The following is a 27,782-nucleotide window of genomic DNA, read 5'->3' as shown; positions in this document are numbered from 1 at the left end:
CGTTTGGCGACATCACTGTGAACGCACATTGGAAGCGTGTATTCGTCATCGCCATACTGGCGTATAATCCGGCGTGATGGTATGAGGTGCCATTGGTTACACGTCTCGGTCACCTCTTGTTCGCATTGACGGCACTTTGAACAGTGGGCGTTACATTTCAGATGTGTTACGACCCGTGGCTCTACCCTTCATTCGATCCCTGCAAAACCCTACATTTCAGCAGGATAATGCACGACCGCATGTTGCAGGTCCTGTACGGGCCTTTCTGGATACAGCAAACGTTCGACTGCTGCCCTGGCCAGCACATTCTCCAGATCTCTCAGCAATTGAAAACGTCTGGTCAATGGTGGCCGAGCAACTGGCTCGTCACAATACGCCAGTCACTATTCTTCATTAACTGGGCAGCTGTACCTGTACACGCCATCCAAGCTCTGTTTGACTCAATGCCCAGGCGTATCAATGCCGTTATTACGGCCAGAGGTGGTTGTTCTGGGTACTGATTTCTCAGGATCTATGCACCCAAATTGCGTGAAAGTGTAATCTCATGTCAGTTCTAGTATAATATATTTGTCCAATGGATACCCGTTTATCATCTGCATTTCTTCGTGGTGTAGCAATTTCAATGTCCAGTAGTGTATTTTAAGAAAACGTGATTTGCATCCTCACAGCGGCGGTAGTGCGATTGACACGAAATTTGAATAGAGATCATCTTTCAGATGTAGACTACCAACTTTCGTTTACGTCGCACAACTCCTTCTCGGTGTTTAGATACTGTTACCCTCTGTGAATCAACGAAGGTTGGAACGTTTGGGTTATTTTCATGCCAAATGCTTGATGTTCTGTCACTCTTGCACATGCCATACGATTTTCCATCTCTAGAGCACCTTATCATTTTTTAAAGAGTTTAATAACAATAGCAAAGTTTTTGTCGTAGTATGAGTTTAATAACAAGACGAACGTTTTTGTCTTAGTACAGACAGTAATTATTGAAAATTATGGCAGCAAGAAGAGGTCCTGTAATTACGAACTTCAGCTGTCACCATTAACGAAGATGTAGGGCATTACCTTAGTAAAGAACAGAATTCGTAGCTCCATTGAGAAATAGCACATGGAAGGAGAAGAAAACACCTGTCCGACCGTAGGTTATCCGAAATGAGTGTGGAAACGTGACGCCTTGGTTCAAGTCCAGCGGCAGTGGCGTTGTGTAAACACAGTGTGCAGACTATGAATAAACAAACGATGCTTGATACGTACAAGAGTAAACAACAAATCTAGCTACAAATCAGATTGTCAACGGCCACCTACAAAAGAGATTATCTGATTGTTCATCAGAGATCACTCACTCGCAATAACATGAATAAAGTACAAAGCTCTCTCGTTGCGAAGCTATGATTTACAAACGGACACACCTTTCAAAGATTGCTATCAAAATTAATTTCGAAAAACCCTCCCAGAACACATAAAACTAGATGAGGGAGTAATTGAGTGGTAAACGGTAGTACTGTATGTATGCGATTAAAGTTTCGTAGAGTCTCGACAACCTGAGAAGTACAAAAAGTAATTAAAGAGAAATTGGTGATATCTCCCACACTCACGAATTTACAAAGACCATCATGAGTAACATATCCTCACATTCAACTAGCAGGCAAATTTACTGAAAAAGCTGCAATAAGCAAGTAAACAAAAGGTAGACATAATTAAGATAGTAGCGTTTACAGCAGAAATTAACAGATAAATAGCATGAGAAAGATAAATAATAATATAGCGGCAGTGATAGCGGAAATTTACACATAAGTAATATCAGTAAGATAAGAACGTCAACAGAGTGAAAAATTACCCAAACCGCTGTAGTTTCATTTTAGGTCTAAATTTTTCGTTCCGTATAAAGCAATGATTACAGAGAAATCCGTATTACTTGCAGGTGACAAACTTTACAAAACTGTAAGTTTTACAGCAGATGGGGGCAGCCGAAAAAACAATAATACTCGTACGCGCCTTTGAGGAATACATTGTGCCAAAATATTCTGAATGTAATGACTCCAACCCCAAAACTGTGCACACTGCATGACAGAAACAGTGAATCACCCAGGAATGGAGATTGAAGCGACAAGCCATAATTCCAGAAAGCGTTAAAAGTACTTATAAGAACTCAACACCAGGTTCGTCAGCTGTGAACATGGTGATTATTATTCTTTGAACCAAACACATTTACACACTTTCAAGGTAACATACTTATTATTAACGAAAATTACAAACGCTTACATAGGAATGGTCAAGGCAGGAGATAGAGAACTGCTTGCTCTAAAGAACAAGCGATATAGAGATTCTGATAAAAACAAATCACGAATAACTTAAGAAAATCCAGGGATAGCATTTAGTACATTTTCATTGCAGTCAGTGATACACACGAAGCCTGTCTTCTCTGGCCATGAAAAGTCATTGGAATACATATTTTAAATCGCATTTATAATAACAAATCATTTATGCATCCTTTCAGATGCGTGTAGCCAACAAAATGGACACATTCAGTGAGGCATATTTAAAACCTTGTAAGGCGCCGATAAGGCTGTCTCAGACGAGGAGGCTCCACTTAACGCTATGTTACCCGAACTATAATCAGTTACTGAAGCAGTGTTTGGAACTGTGGAGACAGAAGCTACGTCGTCTGCATCAAAGTGTCCACCGAATTTTGAATCTTCCGCGTGCTCTGCTGTAACCTCTTCCCAGCAGTTTATTACACGATCCGCTGGAATTTCATCTGCCTTGGAACTATTCCATCTCCAAATGTCATTTTTATTGATCTAAGAGAAATATTCATGAACGTCGGTTTGATCGCCTTGACAATAAAAACCAATCAGACGCGAATAACTAATACGCCTATACATTAACTGTTTTCGTAATGCTGCATAGCTTCAGTATCATCGCACATGTTTACTGTCAGTGTAAATAATTTATATCTCGTCGGCTAACATTTTCGAGATAATTTGTGAAAAACGTTATCTGCAGTGTTTGATCTTCATTATAAACAACATTTCGCGGCATATTCTATAGGACTGCTGGTTGGCTGTATGCTGGTTCTTTACATATTTTTAATTTATATTGAACCTGTGTGACCATCTCTTCGCGTTACCTTGGAGAATTTTTCTCGACTTTGCGTCCTGGCTGCTAATATGCCAGGCCCATAAGAAATGGTATCTATATTTTGACCCTTATTTGATTAATTTGGTAAACAAATTAATTATTTTAGAAATGCGCGCAACGGAAACTGGTGCGAGTTTCTCTAAGATAACACATTCTGGGGTGGTTGTTCTTAAAGCCGTCACTATAGCAGGTGGTAGCCTATCTAAATTCACATTGCAGATTGTTTCTGTCTTTCATTAACTTTAGAAAATCGAACTGAATAAGATACATCCTACACATTTCATTTGTCGGGCGTCTGGGGGAATATTTCTTAACTGAAATGCTGACTCTCATTTAACAGATTTATTTTCTACTTTGATAAAAACTTTAGAAGCCGACACATTACAATTTTTCTTTACTTACAAAACTTATGTCTGAATCAGCGTTACCTCTCATGGGTAGGACAATGACAAAACGAAAACGCTGCATGAATAATTTCATATATGACACATAATTTCATAATAACACAAAAAATATATGACACATAATTTCATAATAACACAGAAAATACGTAAGTGGGCCACACCGTCTTTAGTGGGAAAATCTTCATTCATTCTTTAAGACTCACTTACCGTCATGCATGAATTACACCACTAGAAATTTAAGGTAGGCCACTGCTGAAGGTAGATAACCTCTATCAGAGAAAAGATTCTGGGCAAAAATGATGTACTATTGGCGCCAGAATGAAATTTCGGGACAGAAATTTCTCGATCTACCATCCGAAACGCAATCTGCACTCATTGAGCTAAAAGTGAAGCTTATAACTCGGGAAATGCTACATGAACTGATGGTTCCTGTTGCATGCTCACTACCACAAAGCAAAATTTCACAAACACATTTCAGAGAAACTTCCTGGCAGATTAAAACTGTGTGCCCGACCGAGACTCGAACTCGGGACCTTTGCCTTTCGCGGGCAAGTGCTCTACCAACTGAGCTACCGAAGCACGACTCACGCCCGGTACTCACACCTTTACTTCTGGCAGTACCTCGTCTCCTACCTTCCAAACTTTACAGAAGCTCTCCTGCGAACCTTGCAGAACTAGCACTCCTGAAAGAAAGGATATTGCGGAGACATGGCTTAGCCACAGCCTGGGGGATGTTTCCAGAATGAGATTTTCACTCTGCAGCGGAGTGTGCGCTGATATGAAACTTTCTGGCAGATTGCCCGCGAAAGGCAAAGGTCCCGAGTTCGAGTCTCGGTCGGGCACACAGTTTTAATCTGCCAGGAAGTTTCATATCAGCGCACACTCCACTGCAGAGTGAAAATCTCATTCTGGAAATTTCAGAGAAAACTATTGCAAATAAATTAAAACCGTAACCTGTACCGATGAAGGTATGTTGAATGCGTGCTATGAGAATATCCTGCTGTGCTCCCGCGTCCGGTCCGTCTCATGGCTGGCCCCACAGTGCTCTCCACGCGCCAAAATCCGCCCAACGTTCCTGTTCAAACGCGGTGGTGGGGAGACTCGCCTCACCCCCGCACCAACTTTGTAACCTACCCTCGTGCCTGTTTTCATCTTTGGTTGCTGCTCTGGCCTACCTGCCGTTATTCTTGTAATGTTGGCAATGACTGCTATTCCTTTAAACTGTTCCCTTTGGTACATGCTCCCGCTACATTTAACTTCCATTCATATCAATGCACACTCATACAGGATGGAACAAGGAGTAGACATATAAACGGTGTGTGACCTCTTTGTGAAATGATGAAAACAAATAAACAAATGCGTAAAATATTCCTTTCATCCAGCGAAGTATTGAAGCTGCTAGCAATCAGAGAAAAACTTATATCTCGTTATAGAAAACATAATTACTTCCTACTGTAGCCTGATGCAAAACGAAAGTAACGCCTCACATATAACCAGTAAAACTGGAAGTAACTGGGAACTGAATTCACGGTTATCTACAAGGTGTTTCACAGTTCATGTTGCACACTACTGGGGGTTGAAAAGGGGACTTAGTAGATAACGTTTGGCTTAGGGACCCGTGTCCGGAAACGGTACACTTCCTTGTTACAAGGAAAACAAGAGCTACTCAGCCGCCCGATAGACGTTTCTTACGCATTTAGTTTGTTACGGTAGGCTACCAACATCCAAAAATGGTGCGATGACGCGATGTCACCTGATGTCCGCCGGCCGGTGTGGCCGGGCGGTTCTAGGCGCTTCAGTCTGGAATCGCGCGACCGCTACGGTCGCAGATTCGAATCCTGCCTCGGGCATGGACGTGTGTGATGTCCTTAGGTTAGTTAGGTTTAAGTAGTTCTAAGTTCTAGTGGACTGATGACCTCAGATGTTAAGTCCCATAGTGCTCAGAGCCATTTGAACCAACCAACCTGTTTCCATCTTCCTTGTTTTCATGCTTCCTGGTGATGCATCAGTTGACATCACTGTTTTTTTATTATTATTTACACGTCAAGATCCGTAGGACCACATTTAGGAGCAAATTTAGAAAGTCACTGAACGTGTCAGTACATGAAATTACAACATAAAAATAATAACAGATAAAAATAAAATGTTTATGAACCCGAAAACAAGTCAATCCATAAGTTTAAGTAAACGCAATCAACAATACAGCAAGAATCAGCTTAATTTTTCAAGGAACTTCTCGACAGAATAGAAAGAGTGACCCATAAGGAAACTTCAGTTTCGTTTTGAAAGCGTGTGGATTACTGCTAAGATTTTTGAATTCCAGTGGTAGCTTATTGAAAACGGATGCAGCAATATACTGCACACCTTGAAAGGATCCTATAGTCTCCTTTCATTATCATTTTGTTTGCTTTGCAGTGTACTTTGCATCCTACAGAACAGTTCGGGTGTTTTCGCTGCTAAATTACCTTCCGGAGAAGACTGAGCTATGATTCAATCTAGCCGTAGCCTGTTTCTTTCTACGACTTGCAAGCATGATATGGTTGTCATGTTGGTTCTTTACGGACTTGCAAATGCGTCTATAATAACATTATAAGTCTTCCATGTTTTTATATGTAACCCAACACACAACTACGATTCCATAATGTTTATCCCTTGTTCTCCTATTCCAAAACTCTCTGTCATGCGTGAGTGAATGAATGTGGGTGTGTTTCATTTTGCTGTACGGTGGTTTAGTCAACTGCAGAGAATCAGCGGTACTCTTACAAAATGGCCAACCCTTGTAGTTTTCAGACAGGCGAAGAGGTTTGTCCCCCTTGTGTGAAAGTTAAAGGTGTTAGGTTGGTGGCGGAAGCCTCATCTCTGGGTTTTCCTGGCCGCGGGTTAGTGTGGGAGAAGTTGTAGTGTGAGATCGGCAGTCTGCTTCCAGCCCTCCGAGGGTCTGTAGCCGAGGTCTCTTCAAAGAAGGGTGAATTGATCTAACCGCGTGGTGCGTTGTCTCATAGCGAGAGGGGAGCTTTTAGATTGTTTTACTGGGTCGCAGCAATGAATGCAAGGCTTTTGCAGACTTTCAGTTTGATTTCTAATGCAGACTTTGGTCCGTAAGAAGAACATAGCATAAAGGTGTTGCATATATTGAAGCTATCTCACGTAGGAAGTGCGCGCTCGGTTCAGTGTGAATGTTTGTGTGCCTGCGACTGCGTGTGTATACATTCTAGTCTTTTTCGAGACTTGATAATTTTTGCCCCTTGTGAATTTTCTTTGTTTCATTACTAGATGTCCGTTGGAAACAATCCACGTGTGTTAATATTAGAGTTTGTTGGCCCCCTGCCCTTACCCTTCGTCTATTCAAATGTGTCCTTTGTAAAATGTTAATTGCTCGTGGCTGGTTGGTTTAATGTTGTTAAAATTGTGTTTCCGCTAACCACGTGGCCACACGAGTTAACTGTGAGCTAACTCTCCTGTCCGGATTGTTCAGTTGTATTTGTGGTTTGTGATTTCATGTTACGCGCGTAAGGGAGTGTCTGTGGCCCTCGTTGAGGTGGTTTCTCCAAACCGAGGTTCAACTTTAAATGCAACCGTGATTTTCAGACTTACTCTTTTATTTGATCATTTCTCAACACAGCGGAACAAACCTCCTAGCTTCGTTGCGTTTTGGGGTTGGGGCCGTCCTTGCTGTTCTTTGAGTGAATATGGGTCTGAACGCGAGTATTAAACCTTTCCCGTCCCCCTCTAATTACGACCTTGATTCTAAATTAAGAGATTCTGTTGTGAATCATATAGCGTTTCACAAGTAATAATACGTAGTTACCAGTTAACAGCAGTTATATAGATGTCTTATATCAATGTCTTAAGAAATAAATAATTTTGTTTCAAGTCTTATCCAGTGTACCGATGTTACGTCTCCTTTACCTAAGCCATTCACCTTGTAGTTTCCTTGTTAGCCCATCCATAGCGTTTACATGCGCACAGGTCCTATAATTAGTGTTCCCCTTTTATTTAAAACAAATTCTTTAGAATAGATCTTGTTTTCAGGAATGTTGCTGCAAGCTATTCTTATTCACAGTGTTCACACACTTTTTATATTATTTTAATATTTGATTCATGTGAACAATCCCTGGCTCATATTACAATTACATCCCATTTTTTATGAGTGACATTACAATGAATATTCTTTTATGACTTTTTTCTTATGACTAAATTAATTAATTTTCCAACTCACTCGAACCTCTTGTTTCTCGTGTTGCTAGAGTTGGTGACGACCTAATATTTTACTTCAATTTTAATGTCATATATCATTTCCATTTGCGTGTGGCTCTTTTAGCCATCTGGATATAGCTCAGATCTCCACTCATTTCATACCACTTTACTTACGCCACTTACAACTTCTCTGCACAAGAGTTAAGAAAGTTCGATCCAAAGACAGGTTTGATTTCTGCCGAGTATTAACTGAGTAAAAGCTGCTTATTCTTGGGAATAAGCTAATATTGTTAACAAAAAATGACAGTAAGGAATATACATATTGAGAAGCCAATGCCAAAATACTCGTGAACAGGAGTCGACAAGAGGTTCGTGAACTTACTCCTCTTATTGCCCGAACCGCCCGTTCCTGATCCAAAAATATCCTTTTAGAATGGGTAGAGTTACCACAAAATTTAATACCATACGACATAAGCGAATGAAAATAAGCAAAGTAGACTAATTTTCGTGTCAAGCGATCCCTCACTTCAGATACCGTTCGAATAGTAAACATGACAGCATTAACTCTTTGGACAAGATCCTGAACGTGGGCTTTCCACGACAGTCTACTGTCTACCTGAACACCTAGAAATTTGAACTGTTCAGTTTCGCAGATCATATGCCCATTCTGTGAAATTAAAACGTCAGGTATTGTATGTTAGAAACTGTAAAAACTGAGTCTTAGTGTGATTTAGAGTAAGTTTATTTTCTACAGGCCATGAACTTAGGTCATGAACTACACTATTTGAAACTGAGCCAATGTTGCACACAACATCCTTTACTACCAAGCTAGTGCCATCAGCAAACAGAAATATTTTAGTTAACCATAACACTAGAGGCCATATCATTTACTACCATCACAGCCACTCTCATCATTGTGAATAATGACCTTTTGCTGTCTGTTGCTAAAGTAAGAGGTGAACCAATTGCCAGCTACTCCCTGTATTCCGTAATGGTCCAACTTCTGGAACAATATTTTGTGATCATCACAATAAAACGCCTTACTTAAATTAAAAAAAAAGTCTAGCGTTCGAAGCCTTTTGTTTAACGCATCCAGTATCTCACAGAGTCCGCAGCTCGTGGTCTTGCGGTAGCGTTCTCGCTTTCCGCGCACGGAGTCCCGGGTTCGATTCCCGTTGGGGTCAGGGATTTTTCCTGCATCGAGATGACTGGGTGTTATTGTGTCATCTTCATCATCATCATTCATCCCCATTCCGGTCGGAAGAAGGAAATGGCAAACCACCTCTGTTAGGACCTTGCCTAGTACAGCGGTGCGGGTCTCCTGCATCGTCCCCTATGCTCCTTGGAGTATAGGACCTCATCATCCATACCTCAAAGAGAAAAGAGAATATAGAATTTTCAGTTGTTAAACGACTTCTAAAGCCGAACTGTACATTTGATAGCAAATCGTGTGATATAAAATAATCCACTACCCTTGCATACATAGCATTTTCAATAACTTTGGCAAACACTGATAGCATAGAAGTAGGTCTAAAATTATCTACATTATCCCTTTCTCCCTTTGTATAAAGCGGCTTTAGTACTGAGTACTTTAATTTTTCTGGAAACTGGCCATTCCTAAAAGAAAAATTACTGATATGGCCACATACAGGGCTAACATGTGCAGCACAGTGCTTTAATATTCTGCGAGGCAATCCATCATAACCATGAGAGTCCTTAATCTTCAGTGATTTAATTGTTTACTCAATTTCCTCCTTGTTTCTATCACAGAGGAGTATTTCAGACATCAACTTCGGAAAGGCATTTTCTGAGAAATTTATATGATGTCCTGTAGAAACTAAATTTTTATTTAATGCACCAGCAATGCTGAGAAAATGTTTGTTAAATACTGTACATACATCTGATTTATCAGTAACAGAAATATTTTTGCTATGAACTGACTTTATATCATCAACCTTAAGCTGCTGACCAGACACTTCTTTCACAACTAACCATATGGTTTTAAGTTCATCCTATGGATTAGCTATTCTATTGGCATACCACATACTCTTTGCCTCATTTTTAAGCACCTCACAGTACTGTTTGTAATGGGCTACTGTAGCTTGATTCTGACTACTTCTAACATTTTGATGTAATTCCCACTTTGTTCTACATGATATCCTTATCCTACTAGTCATTCACCCGGGCTGCCTTTTACTGCTAGTACCTCGTTTAGAACGTTCTAATGGAAAGCACCTCTCAAAGAGCATGAGAAATGTGCTAAGGAAAGCATTATATTTATCATCTGTGTTATTGGCACTATAAACATTCTGCCACTCTTGTTCCTTGACAGCGTATAAAAAAACTCTCTTTTGCTGTTGGATTAACTTTCCAACATAATTTGCAATTATATGTGATATTTAGTGTTAAAATTTGTGCATCATGGTCTGAAAGGCCATTCACCCTTTCGCTAATAGAATGCCAATCTAGTAATGGAGAATGAATAAAAATATTGTCTATGGCTGTGCTACTATTCCCCTGCACACTAGTTGGAAAAAACACAGTCTGCGTCAGATCATATGAATTTAGGAAATCTACCAACATCCTTTTTCTTCATATGCAAAATTTATATTGAAGTCACCACGTATAACTAATTTCTGGTACTTGCTGCAAAGTGAATCAAGAGCCCCCTCTAGCTTGAGCAGAAATCCTCTGAATTCAGAGTTAAGCGGCATTTTCAGATTTGGCGCCGACCCCTCGAGTGGGCCGGAGCTGCTATGAGCTGCCCAATCACCTTTGGTGAACGCGTCGTTTCGGTCGTCTCTGATTGGTGCCAGCGGTGTTACTCCTCACGACGATGGCGGAGATAACCATTGGAAGCTCGAGAATTTTATTCGAACTGATGCCGCTTGAAAACCGAGATTTTGTTCGGACATGACGCCGCGAAACATTCCGAGGATACAGACACTGGGGTATATGGAAGTTTGGATCTGTCTGTGAAGGGTGCTCAGGTAGCCGAAGGGTATATGGAAGTTTGGATCTGTCTGTGAAGGGTGCTCAGGTAGCCGAAGGGTATATGGAAGTTTGGATCTGTCTGTGAAGGGTGCTCAGGTAGCCGAAGGGTATATGGAAGTTTGGATCTGTCTGTGAAGGGTGCTCAGGTAGCCGAACGATTAAGGTGTCTGCTCATCTGAAGCAGGAAATTCGATTTCGAGATGTGGTCCCAGACAAATTCCCATATGATTCCAGTAAATTTTGTAACTGTCGTAGTGCTAAATTCTGCTGCATTCACAGTCTGCGAATACATTTCAGATGTATTTCTTTCAGTTAGCTTCTATGCTATACTACAGCAGTTCCACTTCTGTAAGGTCCGATGTTCATCGAGCTATGCCACTCTGCTTTAATGGACTTAAAGTCAAACAAGGCAGAAGGGATAGATAATATTCCATCAGAATTTCTGAGATCATTGGGGGAAGTAGCAACAAATGTAGAACGTATCAGACTGGCGACATTCGATCTGACTTCCGGAAAAGTATAGTCCACACAATTTCGAAGACTGCAAGAGCTGACAGGTACGAGAATTATCGCACAAACAGCTTAACAGCTCATACATCCACGTTACTGGCAAGAATAATAAACAGAAGAATGGGAAAGGAAACTGAGGATGTGTTAGATGACGATCAGTTTGGCTTTAGGAAAGGTTAAGGCACAAGAGAGGCAAATCTGACGTTGCGGTTGATAATGGAAGAAAGGCTAAAGAAAAATCAAGACATGTTCATAGGGTTTGTCAACCTGGAAAAAGCATTTGACAATGTAAAATGGCGCAAGATGTTCGAAATCCAGAGAAAAATAGGGGTTAGGTATAGAGAGAGAATAGGTAGAGACAGGTAACATACAATATCTACAACAATCAAGAGTGGACGACCAAGAACGAAGTGCTCGGATTAAAAATGGTATAAGACAGGGATGTAGTCTTTCGCCCCTGCTGTTCAATCTGTACATCGAAGAAGGGATGATAGAGATATAAGAGGTTAAGAAGTGGAATTAAAATTCAAGGTGAAATGGTATCAGTGTTAAGATTCCCTGATGGCATTGCTTTCCCGAGTGAAAGTGAAAATGAATTACACGATCTGCTGAATGGAATGAACAGTCTAATGTATACAGAATATGGCTTAAGAGTAAATCGAAGAAGGAAAAAAGTAATGGGAAGTAGGAGAAATGAGAACAGGGAGAAACTTAATATCGGGATTAATGGTTACAAAGTAGATGAAGTTAAGAAGTTCTGTTGCCTAGGCAGCAAAATAACCAATGAGAGACGGAGGAAGGAGAACTTCAAAATCAGACTAGCACTGGCAAAAAGGGCATTCCTGACCAAGAGAAGTCTACTAGTATTTAAATAGGCCCTAATTTCAGGACGAAATTTCTGAGAATGTACGTTTGGAGTACAGCATTGTATGGTGGTGAAAGATGGGCTGTGGGAAAACCTGAATGGAAGAGAATCGAAGCATTTGAGATGTGGTGCTACAGACAAACGTTGTAAATTAGGTGGACTGATAAGGTAAGGAATGAGGAGGTTCTACGCAGATGGGAGAGGAAAGGAATATGTGGAAAACACCGATAAGGAGAAGGGACAGGATGCTAGGACATCTGTTAAGACATCAGGGAATGACTTCCATGGTACAAGAGGGAGCTGTAGAGAGCAAAAACTGTAGAGGAAAAAAGACATTGGAATACAAACAGCAAATATGTTGTTTTGTAGGGCAGGCAACCACAGCCGAACCTCGTTATTTTTTCAAAGAAAATTCCGCACTGACTGTATGAATGATTTTTGTTAAATGTGAGACCGGTTTCGCACAACTTATCGGTGCATCTTCAGGCAATCTGTACAAAAAATAATGTAATAAGAGCTCATATAAACTACTCGATCCCCCAATTCTGAGAAGTAAATTAAACTTTTAAATAGCCACTTTTTGAATGAAACAAGAAAGTACTCACACCCGCAATTTATAACATAGTAGCGTTGAAAATTGCCCTGTAGCCACTCCCCACCCTTCACGTCAAATCTTGTGAAAGAGGTAGTTAAAATTTAAAAATCTTTTTTAAAAAAAATTTTAATGGTGGGAACGGCAATGACCTAGAAAATAAAAATAAAATACGATGCTGATAAAACACCCCTAAACACGAACGACGAAGAGCGGAACATTTGCATGAACAAACAGCGGTATTAGGACCATGTAAACGTATCAGAACATACCGTGCAAGTCGAGAGGAGCCGCGCGGCAGCGCACACGGCCTGACTGACTGGCCGCAACAGGGAAGGCGCTCACGCAGCGGCACGAGAATCGTCAGAGGCCGGATGACGCGTACAAGGTGTGAAGAGTAGGGGTACTGAACATTTGATATACAATTCCTTATGTCTACTTTTTTTTAAAAAAAAAGTGTTACACCATGCTAGGTGGCCTGTATAAAATATCGGGAGTTAGTTAAAACTGTAAGGAAAATCAATGTGATTCTGAATGCGTAAGGACCGGAGTACGCCTAAAAATATTGGACAGGACCTACTAGCAAGTAAACTATAGGGGTAAGGCTACCTGTTTAAGTAATCAAATTTTTCTAAAAGACCCTTGTGCCTCAGATCGGTCTGGGCATTAAGTGAGGAGTGAGGGGATTTCTTCAGAACTCTGAAGATTTCGACCTCTTCCAAAACATTACACTTTCCAAGTGTAACACCCGCATGTTGTTCTGGATACCGGTGATATGGTGACCCGTTTCCCGCAAATGCGCACTTACGGCCGATTTTGAGCCTGGGTCGCTGATGTGCTCCTTAAAGCGGGTCTCAAAACTTCTTCCTGTCGGGCCTATGTATGTGAGTACTTTCCTGTTTCGTCCAAAAAACTGGCTACTTAAAAATTTAATTTACACCTCAGAATTGGGGGATCGAATAGTTTATATGAGCTCTCATTATATTATTGTTTGTTCAGATTGCCTGAGGATGCACCGATAAGTGGTGCGAAACCGGTCGCAGATTTAATAAAAATCATTCATACAGCCAGTGCGGAATTTTCTTTGAAAAAAATCCAGCAAATAACTGAGGGCGTAGGTTGCAAGTGCTACTCTGAGATCGGCAGGTTGGCACAGGAGAGAAATTCGCGTGGCGGGTCGCATCAAACCAGTCAGAAGACTGATGACTGAAACAAATGAATAAATAAATAAATAAAAAAATAAAATATCACTCTGCAGTGACATGTGCGAAAGTCACTTTGGTCGTTAAATTTTGCATAGCTATGTATTCATACCGTTACACACTTGTTCGCGGGTATGTCAGGTCTGGCCAATTAGAAAGATAAGATTGGTATTTATACTTATCAGAGACTTACTTTACTTTTTCATGTCCGGAAACTACAATTTGTTTGCCCAGTATTGGGCCATGTCCAATGCTTCTTCTTTAGCCAGCCATAGATCGTCGAGGGTGCATCTGTGGGGGCAGCAGGGCGTTGTAGAAGATGTTCCATGTCCTATCGAGTGCTGCAGTCGCATTTGTAGTCATTTTCGTCCAACAAACCCCATTTGATCAGATTAGATTTCACAGGAGCCACCCCAGTTCTGATGCGGTTAAGCATTCTCCAGGTTTTCCAATCACCAGAAACGCCGCTTGGTGGGTCCTCTCTTAGTGGATAGTAGACGGGGGGCTCATCTAAGGCGCAACTTAGGAAACGGCGTCTGGATTTGAGTCTGCTGGGGCCACACTCTATGCCAAATATTGAGTGACGGGCATCAAAGGGTTGTTTTAGCTTCTCGGTATGTTCATGGGCTTTCCTACGTGAGTCAGGGTTTGTGAAACCTGCGGCCCTGTGAAGATTTTCTATGGGGGTTGGTTTCATGCAGCCTGTCACTATCCTGCATGTTTCATTCAAGCTAATATCTAGCTTTTTTACGTGGGTGGATCTGCACCATACCGGGCAGGCATATTCGGCAGCTGAGAAGCACAAAGCTTTGGCTGAAGTTCTGACCACGGTAGGTTTGGCACCCCATTTGCTATTGGACAGCTTTCTTATTAGGGAATATCGTGCTTCTACTTCTTTGCGCGTTTTTTCGCAATGATATTTGTATGTCAATGTTCTGTCCAGCACGACGCCAAGGTAGGTGGGAGTATCTGTGTGTTCTAGTAATGTCCCATCCCAGGTAACATTGAGCCTGTACTTTGCCTGCCTCGAGTTCAGATGGAATGCACTCACTTGAGTTTTGGAGGGATTGGGTTTTAGAGAACTCTTTTTGTAATAGGGTGACATTGTAGAAAGGGCGGTTTCTAGTTTCTCCTCGATGGCTTCAAACCTGTTGCCTTGAACTGTTATTGCTAGGTCGTCTGCATATACAAAAGTTTTGGTTTTGTCTGGGGTTGGTTGGTCATTTGTATATATGTTGAATAGGATAGGCGCCAACACGCTCCCTTGGGCGAGCCCATTTTTCTGATTCCGCCATCGACTCTTTTTCCCCTCAAGTATTACGAAGAACTGTCTATTTTGGAGCAGGGATTCGATTATCTTGACTAGGTGGTAGTCTTTCAGGGTCTCGTAGGTTTTATGCAGTAGTGTCCGGTGATCTACTGTATCATAGGCGGAACAAGTCGACTAGTGCCAGCCCGGCGATTAGTTTATTCTCAAACCCATCCTCGATATGTTCCGTCAATGCCAGAATTTGACTGGTACAGGACTTTCCAGGTCTAAAACCTACTTGGTGTGGAATTAGCTTCGAGTCAACGATCTTCTCTATTCTGTTGAGGATCAATCTCTCATAGAGCTTAAACAGGTGGCAGAGAAGGGTTATGGGTCGATAGCTCTTCGGAGACTCTGGGTCCTTCCCGGGTTTAAGGAGAGCCACCACTTTTGACTTCCTCCACAGTTTCGGGATTTGAAAGGTTTCACGGCACACGTTAAAAAGTCCAAGTATCCAGTGCCTGGCGCCAAGGCCGAAGTTTTTAATCTGTTCCACGCAAATACCATCAAACCCAGCGGCGTTCCCATTCTTCATGGTATTTATGCCATTGTTCAACTCTCTCATGGTAAATGGTTTCTGGAAGTTGGTGTTTTATCAGAGAATCTAATGTGAATGTAACAGTACCAACAGAGTCGACTGTTTGCAGTAAATTTAAGACCGGTGGTGTGTATATTTACCAGTGTCACTTGAAGGCTTAAACGTCTGCACGCGTGCGGCGTAGTGCGGTCGGAAACGCTGGCCGGAGCGGCCCGGGCCTTTGCTGTAGCGACCACAGCCGCCGTGACGGGCCCCGCCAGAGCAAGCGCCAGTGCGGCTGGCCCGTGTCAGCGGTGGCCCCGACTGCTCCGAGCGCTAACTCACCGCCGGGTGATGGATGCGGCGGCGCCGACGCGCAGATTGAGTTGACTCGGCCTGATCGTGTTTCATCATCGCCGCTACCAGCGGACACTTAGCGTCCGGCCCGCTTTGATTTACGGACGCCCCCTCCCTCCGTGATGCGATTGACTCTCTTAGTCCACCCCCAACTCCGGGCTCCCTGCGGATCCGTGCGGACAGCGCGTGGTCCAGTCTCGTGTCCGGTGTCCGAGCAGCGATTATACCGTCTTCCACTTCATCCCCACTCGTGCAAACTCGCTGTTACCACACACTACCATGTAGTTTACAGTGCCTGCTTAAAACTAGTCTTCCGTAGGCACTGTGAACTACATAACCATGACGTTCCACAGTTTGCAGCTTATTATTGACACTCGCAAATAAAGCGATAGGCATAACCTTTTGAAGAAGGGCACTTAGAAATCTGTAAGGAAATTAAATTTCTTTCATGCAACTGGTTGCTTATTATTTCATTATATACGATATACTAAAAGGTATCAGAGTATATAATGGTAAGACAGAGATTTAGGAACCAGGTTTTAAATTGTAAGACATTTCCAGGGGCAGATGTGGACTCTGACCACAATCTATTGGTTATGAACTGTAGATTAAAACTGAAGAAACTGGAAAAGGTGGGAATTGAAGGAGATGGGACCTGGATAAACTGAAAGAACCAGAGGTTGTGCAGAGTTTCACGGAGAGCATAAGGGAACAAGGGACAGGAATGGGGGAAAGAAATACAGTAGAAGAAGAATGGGTAGCTTTGAGGGATGAAATAGGGAAGGCAGCAGAGGATCAAATAGGTAAAAAGACGAGGGCTAGTAGAAACCCTTGGGTAACAGAAGAAATATTGAATTTAATTGATGAAAGGAGAAAATATATAAATGCAGTAAATGAAGCAGGCAAAAAGGAATACAAACGTCTCAAAAATGAAATCGACAGGAAGTGCAAAATGGCTAAGCAGAGATGGCCAGAGGACAAATGTAAGGATCTAGAGGCTTGTCTCACTAGGTAAGATATATAGTGCCTACAGGAAAATTAAAAAGACCTTTGGAGAAAAGAGAACCACTTGTATGAATATCAAGAGTTCAGATGGAAACCCAGTTCTAAGCAAAGAAGGGAAAGCAGAAAGGTGGAAAGAGTATATAGAGGGTCTATACAAGGGCGATGTATTTGAGGACAATCTTATGGATGTGGAAGAGGATGTAGATGAAGATGAAATGGGAGATATGATACTGCGTGAAGAGTTTGACAGAGCACTGAAAGACCTGAGTCCAAACAAGGCCCCCGAAGTAGACAACATTACATTAGAATTACTGACAGCGTTGGGAGAGCCAGTCCTCACAAAACTCTACCATCTGATGATCAGGATGTATGAGACAGGTGAAATATCCTCAGACTTCAAGAAGAATAGAATAATTCCAATTCCAAAGAAAGCAGGTGTTGACAGACGAGAAATTTACCGAACTATCAGTTTAATAAGTCACAGCTGCAAAATACTAACGCGAATTCTTTACAAACGATGGAAAAACTAATAGAAGCCGACCTCTGGGAAGATCAGTTTGGATTCCGTAGAAATGTTGGAATACGTGAGGCAATACTGGCCCTACGACTTATCTTAGAAGCTAGATTAAGGAAAGGCAAAGCTACGTTTTTAGCATTTGTAGACTTAGATAAAGCTTTTGACAGAGATGACTGGTATACTCCCTTTCAAATTCTGAAGGTGGCAGGGGTAAAATACAGGGAGCGAAAGGCTATTTACAATTTGTACAGAAAACAGATGGCAGTTGTAAGAGTCGAGGGGTATGAAAGCGAAGCAGTGGTTGGGAAGGGAGTGAGACAGGGTTGTAGCCCATCCCCGATGTTATTCAATCTGTATATTGAGCAAGCAATAAAGGAAACAAAAGAAAAGTTCGGAGTAGGTATTAAAATCCATGGAGAAGAAATAAAAACTTTGAGGTTCGCCGATGATATTGTAATTCTGTCGGAGACAGCAACGGACTAGGAAGAGCAGTTGAACGGAATGGACAGTGTCTTGAAAGGAGGGTATCAGATGAACATCAACAGAAGCAAAACGAGGATAATGGAATTTAGTCGAATTAAGTCGGATGATGCTGAGGGAATTAGATTAGGAAATGAGACACTTAAAGTAGTAAAAGAGTTGTGCTATTTGGGGAGCAAAATAACTGATGATTGTCGAAGTAGAGAGGATATAAAATGTAGACTGGCAATGGCAAGGAAAGCGTTTCTGAAGAAGAAAAATTTGTTAACATTGAGTATAGATTTAAATGTCGGGAAGTCATTTCTGAAAGTATTTGTATGGAGTGTAGCCATGTATGGAAGTTAAACGTGGACGATAAATAGTTTAGACAAGAAGAGAATAGAAGCTTTCGAAATGTGCTGCTACAGAAGAATGCTGAAGATTAGATGGGTAGATCACATAACTAATGAGGAGGTATTGAATAGAATTGGGGAGAAGAGGAGCTTGTGGCATAACTTGACTAGAAGAAGGGATCGGTTGGTAGGGATTACCAATTTAGTAGTGGAGGGCAGCGTGGAGGGTAAAAATCGTAGAGGGAGACCAAGAGATGAATACACTCAGCAGATTCAGAAGGATGTAGGCTGCAGTAGGTACTGGGAGATGAAGAAGGATAGAGTAGCACCAAACCAGTCTCAGGAAGGAAGACCACAACAGCAACAACAAAATATACGATTATAGTTGCTGAAGATGAATAAAATACTTTAATACTTTTCTGCAGTTTGTAACGGGAGATCCTCCTCTAGCACAACTTTTCCTCAACGGTAATTGTCGATACCAGTATTATTTTTCGAATTTGGACAGCTCAATATTATCTCAGTTGCGTTTCTGAAACTTTCGTATAATTCATACACAGTATGCTATATTTCTGTTATGTATGAGGCGGAACTATGGGCCTCTTGGAAAAAAGGTGACCCTGCTGAGTCACGCAATTTGACTCTTAATCTGACCACAAGGGGTGGCCATTATTGCACGCGTTGATCACGTAGGTTGACGTGAGGATCAATGAACTATACTTGACGGGATGTATCTGGAACATCTTAGGTGATTAGAAATTAGTAGACAGCAATACAATTAAATACTTAGCTTCAATTCAGCATCTGCGATGAACGTCGATCTTGACTTCGTACAATAATACTTACAAGTGCAGTTATAGATTGAACTGCGAATACTGGTTTACAATTCTGAATGCTTCACACATATAGTTCAATTGGCAATGCATAAACTGTATGTGGCGCCTGGCTAGGTCGTAGCTACTGACATAGTTAAAGGCTATGCTAACTAGCGTCTCTGCAGTTGAGATTTCTGAAGCTATAACGAGTGAACCACTCCTATTCAGGTCGGCTGTAGAACTGGGTAGGGAGAACCGATAGAGATATTCAAAGTACCTCCGCCTCTCACCGTCAAGTGGCTTGCGGAGTGTGGATGTAGATGTACATGCGCTACATTGTCTCGTAAGACCAGCCGAGTGGCGGCGCTCGGTCTGCTAGCGTCGACAGTGGCGACTCGCGGGTCCGATGTGTACTGACGGACCGCGGCAGATTTGAAGCCTACGACCTAGCCAGTGTGGTGCCTTGCGGTGACACCACAATTTCAAGCTAAAATTTATAACAATCGAAATTAATAATGTAACAAAAACTAATAGGAGTCATTAGTTAAGAAAAATAGTAAACCCTTTGGAATATTGTTATTTCCGCAGAATGTGAGAGTCGTAAGCTTGCCTCTGATGTGATCGGACATATCTATGTATAATAGGCGTGAACAATGTTATTTCGGCTTTATTAATGTGAAAAGTCAAAGTACTGTGTGATATACTAAAATGTGAGAAAATCAGTGGAAAATATATTTACGTAAAAAATTCTGAAACGTGAGGACTTTATGTTAGATTTTCAGCTTCAAGAGTCAGGCCCGTAGGCAAGATGAACTGGAGCCGTGTCAACATGACAAGCTAACTAAACGTGAAAGCTTATTGTAATCTTCGCTCCTCTCAAATCTTCCTAAAAGACTTCTCTTGCTAATTACTTGGACTGGGCTTTGTTTAATGTGGACAAAAGATGGAAGAAGGAAGGAAGGGGGGAGATTACAAGTTGTTGATGTGTTCAACAAATAGCACCTCTGGGTAAACGTTGTCCAATAAAATATAATAGTGATAACAACGGGAAACAGTCCGACGGTTGTTTTTTCTTTTTTTAAATATGAGATTATATAATACGCAATAACTTTTTAAGTATAAGATGAAACATTACACACACGCTTGTCAAGATTTAAAAAGGAGACGAAGCACCATGAAGGAATTATCCGAGTGAAACTGAAATGGATAGATGTGATGTACATTTACAGACAGACAAATAGTTACAACTTCAGAAAAATTCGATGATATATTCGAATGAAAGAGCTTCACAAACTGAGCAAGTCAACAACGGGTCGGTCCACCTCTGGCCCTTGTGCAAGCACTTATTCGCCTTGGCATTGATAGACAGAGTTATTGGATATCCTCTTAACGGATATTGTGACGAATTATGTCCAACTGGCGCTTAAGATCGTTAGAACCCCGAGCTGCTTCGAAATCCCTGCCCATACTGCTCCAAAAGTTCTCAATTAGGGACAGATCCGCCTACCTTGCTGGCCAACATAAGGTTTGGCAAGCACGAAGACAAGCATTAAACTCTTGCTGATTGCAGGTGGGCATTACCTTGCTGAAATATAGGTACATGGTTGCTTGCTATGAAAGGTGACAAAAGGGGATGTAATCTATCGTCGACGAATCGCTGTACTGTAAGGATGCTGCAGATGACGACCAAAGCGGTCCTGCTATAAAATAAAACGGCATCCCAGACCATCACTCATGGTTGTCGAGTCGTTTCGCGGGCGACAGTCAAAAAATGGTTCAAATGACTCTGAGCACTATGGGACTTAACTTCTGAGGTCATCAGTCCCCTAGAACTTAGAATTACTTAAACCTAACTAACCTAAGGACAACACACATCCATGCCCTAGGCAGGATTCGAACCTGCGACCGTAGTGGTAGCGCGGTTCCAGACTGAAGCGCCTAGAACCGCTCGGGCGACAGTCAGTTTGGCATCCCACAGCTGTTCGGGCCGTCTCCAGACGTATTCAGCTTGGAATCTCACTGTCTGGAGTAGAATTTTCTTCGATGATGAGTCGCACTTCGAAGTGAGTCCCAATAAACAGCGAGGAAGTTGTAAGTAGGTTGTTCAGGTTTTTATATTGGTAACGCCACGTAGTGCTCTGTATGACAATCGCTGACTGTGCTGTGTGCAGTCTGTGGCTGGTTGGACTCATTGTTGGAATATTCGCTTGTGTAGCGTTGGGCAGTTGGATGGGAACAGCGCGTAGCGTTGTGCAGTTGGAGGTGAGCCGCCAGCAGTGGTGGAAGTGGAGAGAGAGATGTCAAAGTTTTGAGAGGTTGTTATAAGCGAACGATCTGGACGTGTGCCCGCCCAGAAAAAGGAAATCTGTAAAGGTGGAGGTCCTGAAGTGATATATATATATATATATATATATATATATATATATATATATATATATATATATATATATGGGGTGTTACAAAAAGGTACGGCCAAACTTTCAGGAAACATTCCTCACACACAAATAGAGAAAAGATGTTATGTGGACATGTGTCCGGAAACGATTAATTTCCATGTCAGAGCTCATTTTAGTTTCGTTCCACCTACGCTCAGTGGAGCACGTTATCATGACTTCATACGGGTGCTGCTAGAACATGTGCCTTTACAAGTACGACACAACATGTGGTTCATGCACGATGGAGCTCCTGCACATTTCAGTCGAAGTGTTCGTACGCTTCTCAACAACAGATTCGGTGACCGATGGATTGGTAGAGGCGGACCAATTCCATGGCCTCCACACTCTCCTGACCTCAACCCTCTTGACTTTCATTTATGAGGGCATTTGGAAGCTCTTGTCTACGCAACCCCGTTACCAAATGTAAAGATTCTTCGTGTTCGTATTGTCGACGGCTGTGGTACAATACGCCATTCTCCAGGGCTGCATCAGCACATCAGGGATTCGATGCGACGGAGGGTGGATGCATGTATCCTCGCTAACGGAGGACATTTTGAACATGTCCTGTAACAAAGTGTTTGAAGTCACGCTGGTACGTTCTGTTGCTGTGTGTTTCCATTCCATGATTAATGTGATTTGAAGAGAAGTAATAAAATGAGTTCTAACATGGAAAGTAAGCGTTTCCGGACCCATGTCCACATAACATATTTTCTTTCTTTGTGTGTGAGAAATGTTTCCTGAAAGTTTGGCCGTACGTTTTTGTAACACCCTGTATATATGATGACTTTTGAACATTATTAAGATAAATACATTGTTAGTTTTCTATCAAAATTTTTCATTTGCTAACTATGGCTATCAGTAGTTAGTGCCTTCAGTAGTTCGAATCTTTTATTTAGCTGCCAGTATTGGCGCTCGTTGTACTGCAACAGTTCGAGTAACGAACATTTTTGTGAGGTAAGTGATTCATGAAAGGTATAGTTATTGTTAGTCAGTGCCATTCTTTTGTAGGGATTATTGAAGGTCAGACTGCGTTGTGCTAAAAATATTGTGTGTCAGTTTAGTGATGATCAGAATAAGTAAAGAGAGAAATGTCTGAATACGTCCAGTTTTGCCCAGTTGTTTGAAAAGCAAATAACGTAAGAGGTTTTCCAGCACTGTCATTTTTAAATTTTTCAAACAGGACAGTTCATAGTGTCTGGAGACGCACCGCGGTCGGATACCGACTTGACTGTCGCCCACCATACGCCCAGACAGCCTGCAGTGATGGTCTGGGACGCCATTTCATTTCATAGCAGAACCCCTTTGGTTGCCATTCGCAGCACCCTTACAGCACAGCGGTACCTCAACGATACCGTATGCCCCGCTTTGTTGCCCTTTCTTGGCAAGCCATCCTGGGCCTACATTTCTGCGAGTGGCCGCCCGCACATGACGAGAGTTTCTACTGCTTCTCTTAATGCTTGTCGAACCCTACATTTTTCAGCAAAGTCGCCGGCTCTATGACCAATTGAAAACATTTGCAGCATAATGGGTAGGGCCGTCGAACTATCTCGGGATTTTGATGATCTAACGCGCTAATTGGGCAGAATTTGGCACCAGCCACTACCGAGAACTGTTATTAGTTTGAGATTCACAATAACTCTATTTTCGAAACCTGTCACGTGGAGATAACTCTGTATCACAGGAGTACGCGGCACCTCCATGTCCTTCAGAGTGACCACTCAACATCTGACGGTGTTCGCCGGCCTCTATGGCCTAGCGGTTTAGGCGATTCAGTCTGGAACGGTGCGACCGTACGGTCGCAGGGTCGAAACCTGCCTCGGGCATGGATGTGTGTGATGTCCTTAGGTTAGTTAGGTTTAAGTAGTTCTAAGTTCTAGGGGACTGATAACCTCAGATGTTAAGTCCCATAGTGCTCAGAGCCATTTTAACCATTTGACGGTGTTCACGCCACTTGTGTATCCTACAGGCTTTGTAACAACACTAAACACGAACAACACTAACGCGCCCTGGTAGCCGCTCTACCTGTCACAGAGACTATAACTCCATTCATTTACATACAACCTGTTGGTATATATGTTTACCAGGTAAGACCGACATCCGACCATATCTTCTGGGCACATCACTTTATTTGTCAGGTGGTGGATATTACTTCATTCCATTTCTGAGTTTCATTGTACAAACTAAAGTGGATTGCAGTTTAATGTGTTTTGAAAAACTAGTAAATATAATCGTATGCAAGAAGAGGGCCTAGAGTAAAGGAAATGAAATAGGATCAGGTAAATATCAGGTGTTTAAGTAATGGCATCATCGGAAAACCAAAAACTGCTATTATGTGAATTTATTAACACGAAACCAGCGGTCATTTTCAAGGCGGAGGGTTACGGGAATGTATCTGACACCAACGAACTTACATTTACGCTGATTTAATGTTAACCTATGATCTGAAGATGGTCCCTTGACCGAAACTAGTTGTCTGTGCATGAGCAGTTCCTGGTGTTTTGTGGTGCCGCTCGTTAAATATACTGAAGCAGTGCTGCGCTGTTTACAGCTCGTATCAAGTTCCTTATTGCTCATGGATGTTCAATGTCAATCTATTCAATCGTAATTACGTCTTACTTTCGCCTCTGGTTTCCATATATTTATAATGTCTCCAGCGTATTTAGTAGTCTGCTTTTTGGTCGTGTATTCAAAATGAGAAGTGCTTTGTTAATATTAGTAAAGTTCAGTATAGTTACCGTTTATGTAAAAATATTTATTTTTTCGAATATCACTCCTCTGACTGGTGTGTTGCGGCCCACCACGACTTCCTGTTCTGTGCCAACCCCTTCACCTCTTCATCTTCTATACTTTTTCCCCACTACAGCTCCATCTGATACCATCGAAATTATTCCCTGATATCTTCATACATTTGCCATTACCGCGTCGCTTCGTTTCGACTCAGCTTATGGCAAATTTCTTTCCTCATCAATCCTGCAGAGAACTCGTCATTCCCTATGTCATCATTCCACTTAATTTTCAGCATCATTGTGTAGTACGACATTTCAAACGGTTCGATTCTCTTCTTTTCCCTTTTACTACAATATTTATATACTTTCTTTCTTCCTTGCTGATAATGCACTATCTGAGGCATTTCTTCCTGAAATTAAGGTCAATGTTTGATACTAGCAGGCGTCTTTTGACCAGGTATGACCTCTATGCCTGTACTGGTCTGTTTCTGCATCCTCCTTGCTTAAATCCAACACGTCATTTTACTTGCAGGATAGCAGAACTTCGTCTACTTTGTGGCTATATGTGGAACACATGCTGTGTCAGTTCATGAAGATTGCTGGGTGGGGCTGGTATGAATGTACACTTCTTCCCCTCGCATCTCGGACATGCACTGTGGGTAATAAGTAGGGGGACCGGGCAGGCCGGTCAAGGACACGTGCATCCCTCGAGATTATTGTGGTATGAACTGCAGTGCTATCCTTCTGGAACAGGCTGTTTGGTTCTTCAGTCACAAAGGTTATGTCACGTACTGGCGAGCATTCTGCCTCCCTTCAACAACCATGAAGTCAGCCCTTTTGTCATTTCCAGTAGCTCTCCACACCATGATTGCAGGAGTCGTGTGCCTCGAGAATCAGTTATATCTGTCGCCTTTGACTGAGTCGTCTGCCAACCCGTTGGTGCCTATGGGATCGCCGCAAACAGAGGCGAGATTCGTCGCTAAATACAATGCAAAATCGAAGTTTGCATTGGCTCTACATCACACAAGTCTCTGTTGTCGGTGCTATGGTGTAGCGGTGAACGACGCATGGCAACTCGAGAGCTCAGTCCTCCTAGTAGTCTGTTCCCATCGGTTCGTTGTAACGCACTGCCTGTAACCTCTGAACCGTGATCTCTCTACTCGTAAGAGTCAGCTGAACAGTCTTCCGATCTTCCCGTGGTGCAGTTCTTCTGGAAGGACCCTTCCGTACACCTCTCGCCACACTGGTCCCATGAGCCCAGCGTTATGGGTTCATTGCATCGCAGTCGTCTCTCTGTATTGTCTGTCGGTATGATGCTCTCAAGTCCATCGTGAGAGTGACTGGAACTTTTCGAAACCCCAACGGATGGTGGAAAGCTGTGCATGCACGATCTCTAGAAATGCTGTGTAGTGACCTCCAGCCGAAACTGTTAAAAACCATCCAAAATCCGAAACCGCACGAAACATTTTTTATTCAAGACAACCGGTTTCAACAGTCTTAGCTGTCATCTTCAGGTCCTAAACATTTTTTCTATTAAAAGGTTTTGATTTTACGCTGACCTCATGCACAAATCAAGTGGATAAAACAGAGCACATTATAAACGTTTGTCATCCCTAAAATATTTAAAAACACAGAGAATCTTGTCCAAAAGACCATGGCCATATAAATATTGCTTACAGATGCTTGTTACATGATACAAATACGGTACACAATAGCACATCTGTTTATGTATGCTGAACACATGCTAAACAGTGCAAATCCACTTAAAATGGCGTACAGGATGTTTTTAACACTTAAAACAGATCGCCCTTCAATATTCTCATAATGAGAAAACTCAATCCTCCTGCTGAACATTTCAGTAATGTAAGACAGAAACCAAAGTGAGTCATGTGCATATTTCATTCTTCATTTGTAGCAACAGCTTACTTTCTGTAATCAAAATGGACTCGTGTAACGATAAAGTTTTAATGAACATATCTCACAGGTGTCGAATACTGGAATATAAGTTTTGCAGCATTCGAGCAAGATACTCATGGTCCAACATTTTCCATCTACGTCATTGTGCAAAGAACATGCTCGTTCCAAAATGCACTGCCGGTCTCAAAAAATGCAATGCCAGACTGAAGGATTGCCTTAGCGATTCATTTGTAACAGTCATCGGCAATCAGATGGTGCTCAGGAGAACTGTATATGCGCCCTCTGTGTTGACTCACCAGACATTAACTGTGCTGAGTTTAGAGGTGGACAGTGTCTCCAACATTCTTTCTAGAGTACATCCATGCCCAACTGATGAGTACGTGCTGTTATTGAAAAGTGTGTCATTTGAACGGAATCACATTCTGTGCTTGTGGAAACCGGAAGAGCGTATCGACACACATTGCACACAGTGTGTCAGTGGTGTGTGGATGCTTTCAGCAGTGGTCTGTGGAACTTTCCTATACCTGTAGACCAATTCAGAACATCCACATAGTACAGACGCACATCAAGATCGATATAGTGTACCAGCAACGATGACCGATAGAACATAATCCACAGACGAAGTCTGGCCACATGCTGAACCTGCTCCGCCACCAGACACTATTGGGAAACGTCTGCTTGCAGCAGGACTGAGATGACGTACGCCTCTAGCAAGGCCACAGCTGACACGACGACACCCCCACGCAAGGCTACTCTGCTCTCGTGAAAGAGACGACTGGACAGTGGAATGGCGATCTGATATCTTCATTGGCCGGCCGGAGTGGTAGAACGGTTCTAGGCGCTACAGTCTGGAACCGCGCGACCGCTACGGTCGCAGGTTCGAATCCTGCCTCGGGCATGGGTGTGTGTGATGTCTTTAGGTTAGTTAGGTTTAAGGAGCTCTAAGTTCTAGGGGACTGATGACCTTAGATGGTAAGTCCCATAGTGCTCAGAGCCATTTGAACCATTTTTGACGTCTTCATTGATGAGAGTACTTCCTGTGTGTAAGTGAGTCAGGGACGTACACGTGTATGGCATGGACCTGGTGAACTGCCTTCTCCATTCCTCCACGACACAGCAGTCCCATCTCAGGATTGATGCTGTTAGGAGTTATAATTCGCGGTCACATCTGGTGCCTGTAAGGTAAAATAAGCGGTGCCCGCTACGTTGCACAAGCTGTTATTCGACACGAAGTTGAGGTGCTGTTTCAGCGGGACAATGCACGTCTGCATACCGCTGCTGCGAGGCAAGGTGCTGTGCATGGTCTACAACAACGTCCCTGGCGTCAAGCCCACCAAATATCTCTCCAATTGACCACATATGTGATACGATGAAGCGGGAACTACCTCGTGCTCCAGGGCCCGAGAGAACCATTGCCGAATTGCAACAATTGGGACAGTCTATCGCAGGATACCATTCGGCACCTTT

Source organism: Schistocerca piceifrons, chromosome 6, assembly GCF_021461385.2.
Source record: "Schistocerca piceifrons isolate TAMUIC-IGC-003096 chromosome 6, iqSchPice1.1, whole genome shotgun sequence".
Lineage (NCBI taxonomy): Eukaryota > Metazoa > Arthropoda > Insecta > Orthoptera > Acrididae > Schistocerca > Schistocerca piceifrons.
The sequence above is the reverse complement of the archived record's forward strand: the minus strand, read 5'-3'. Positions refer to the sequence as shown.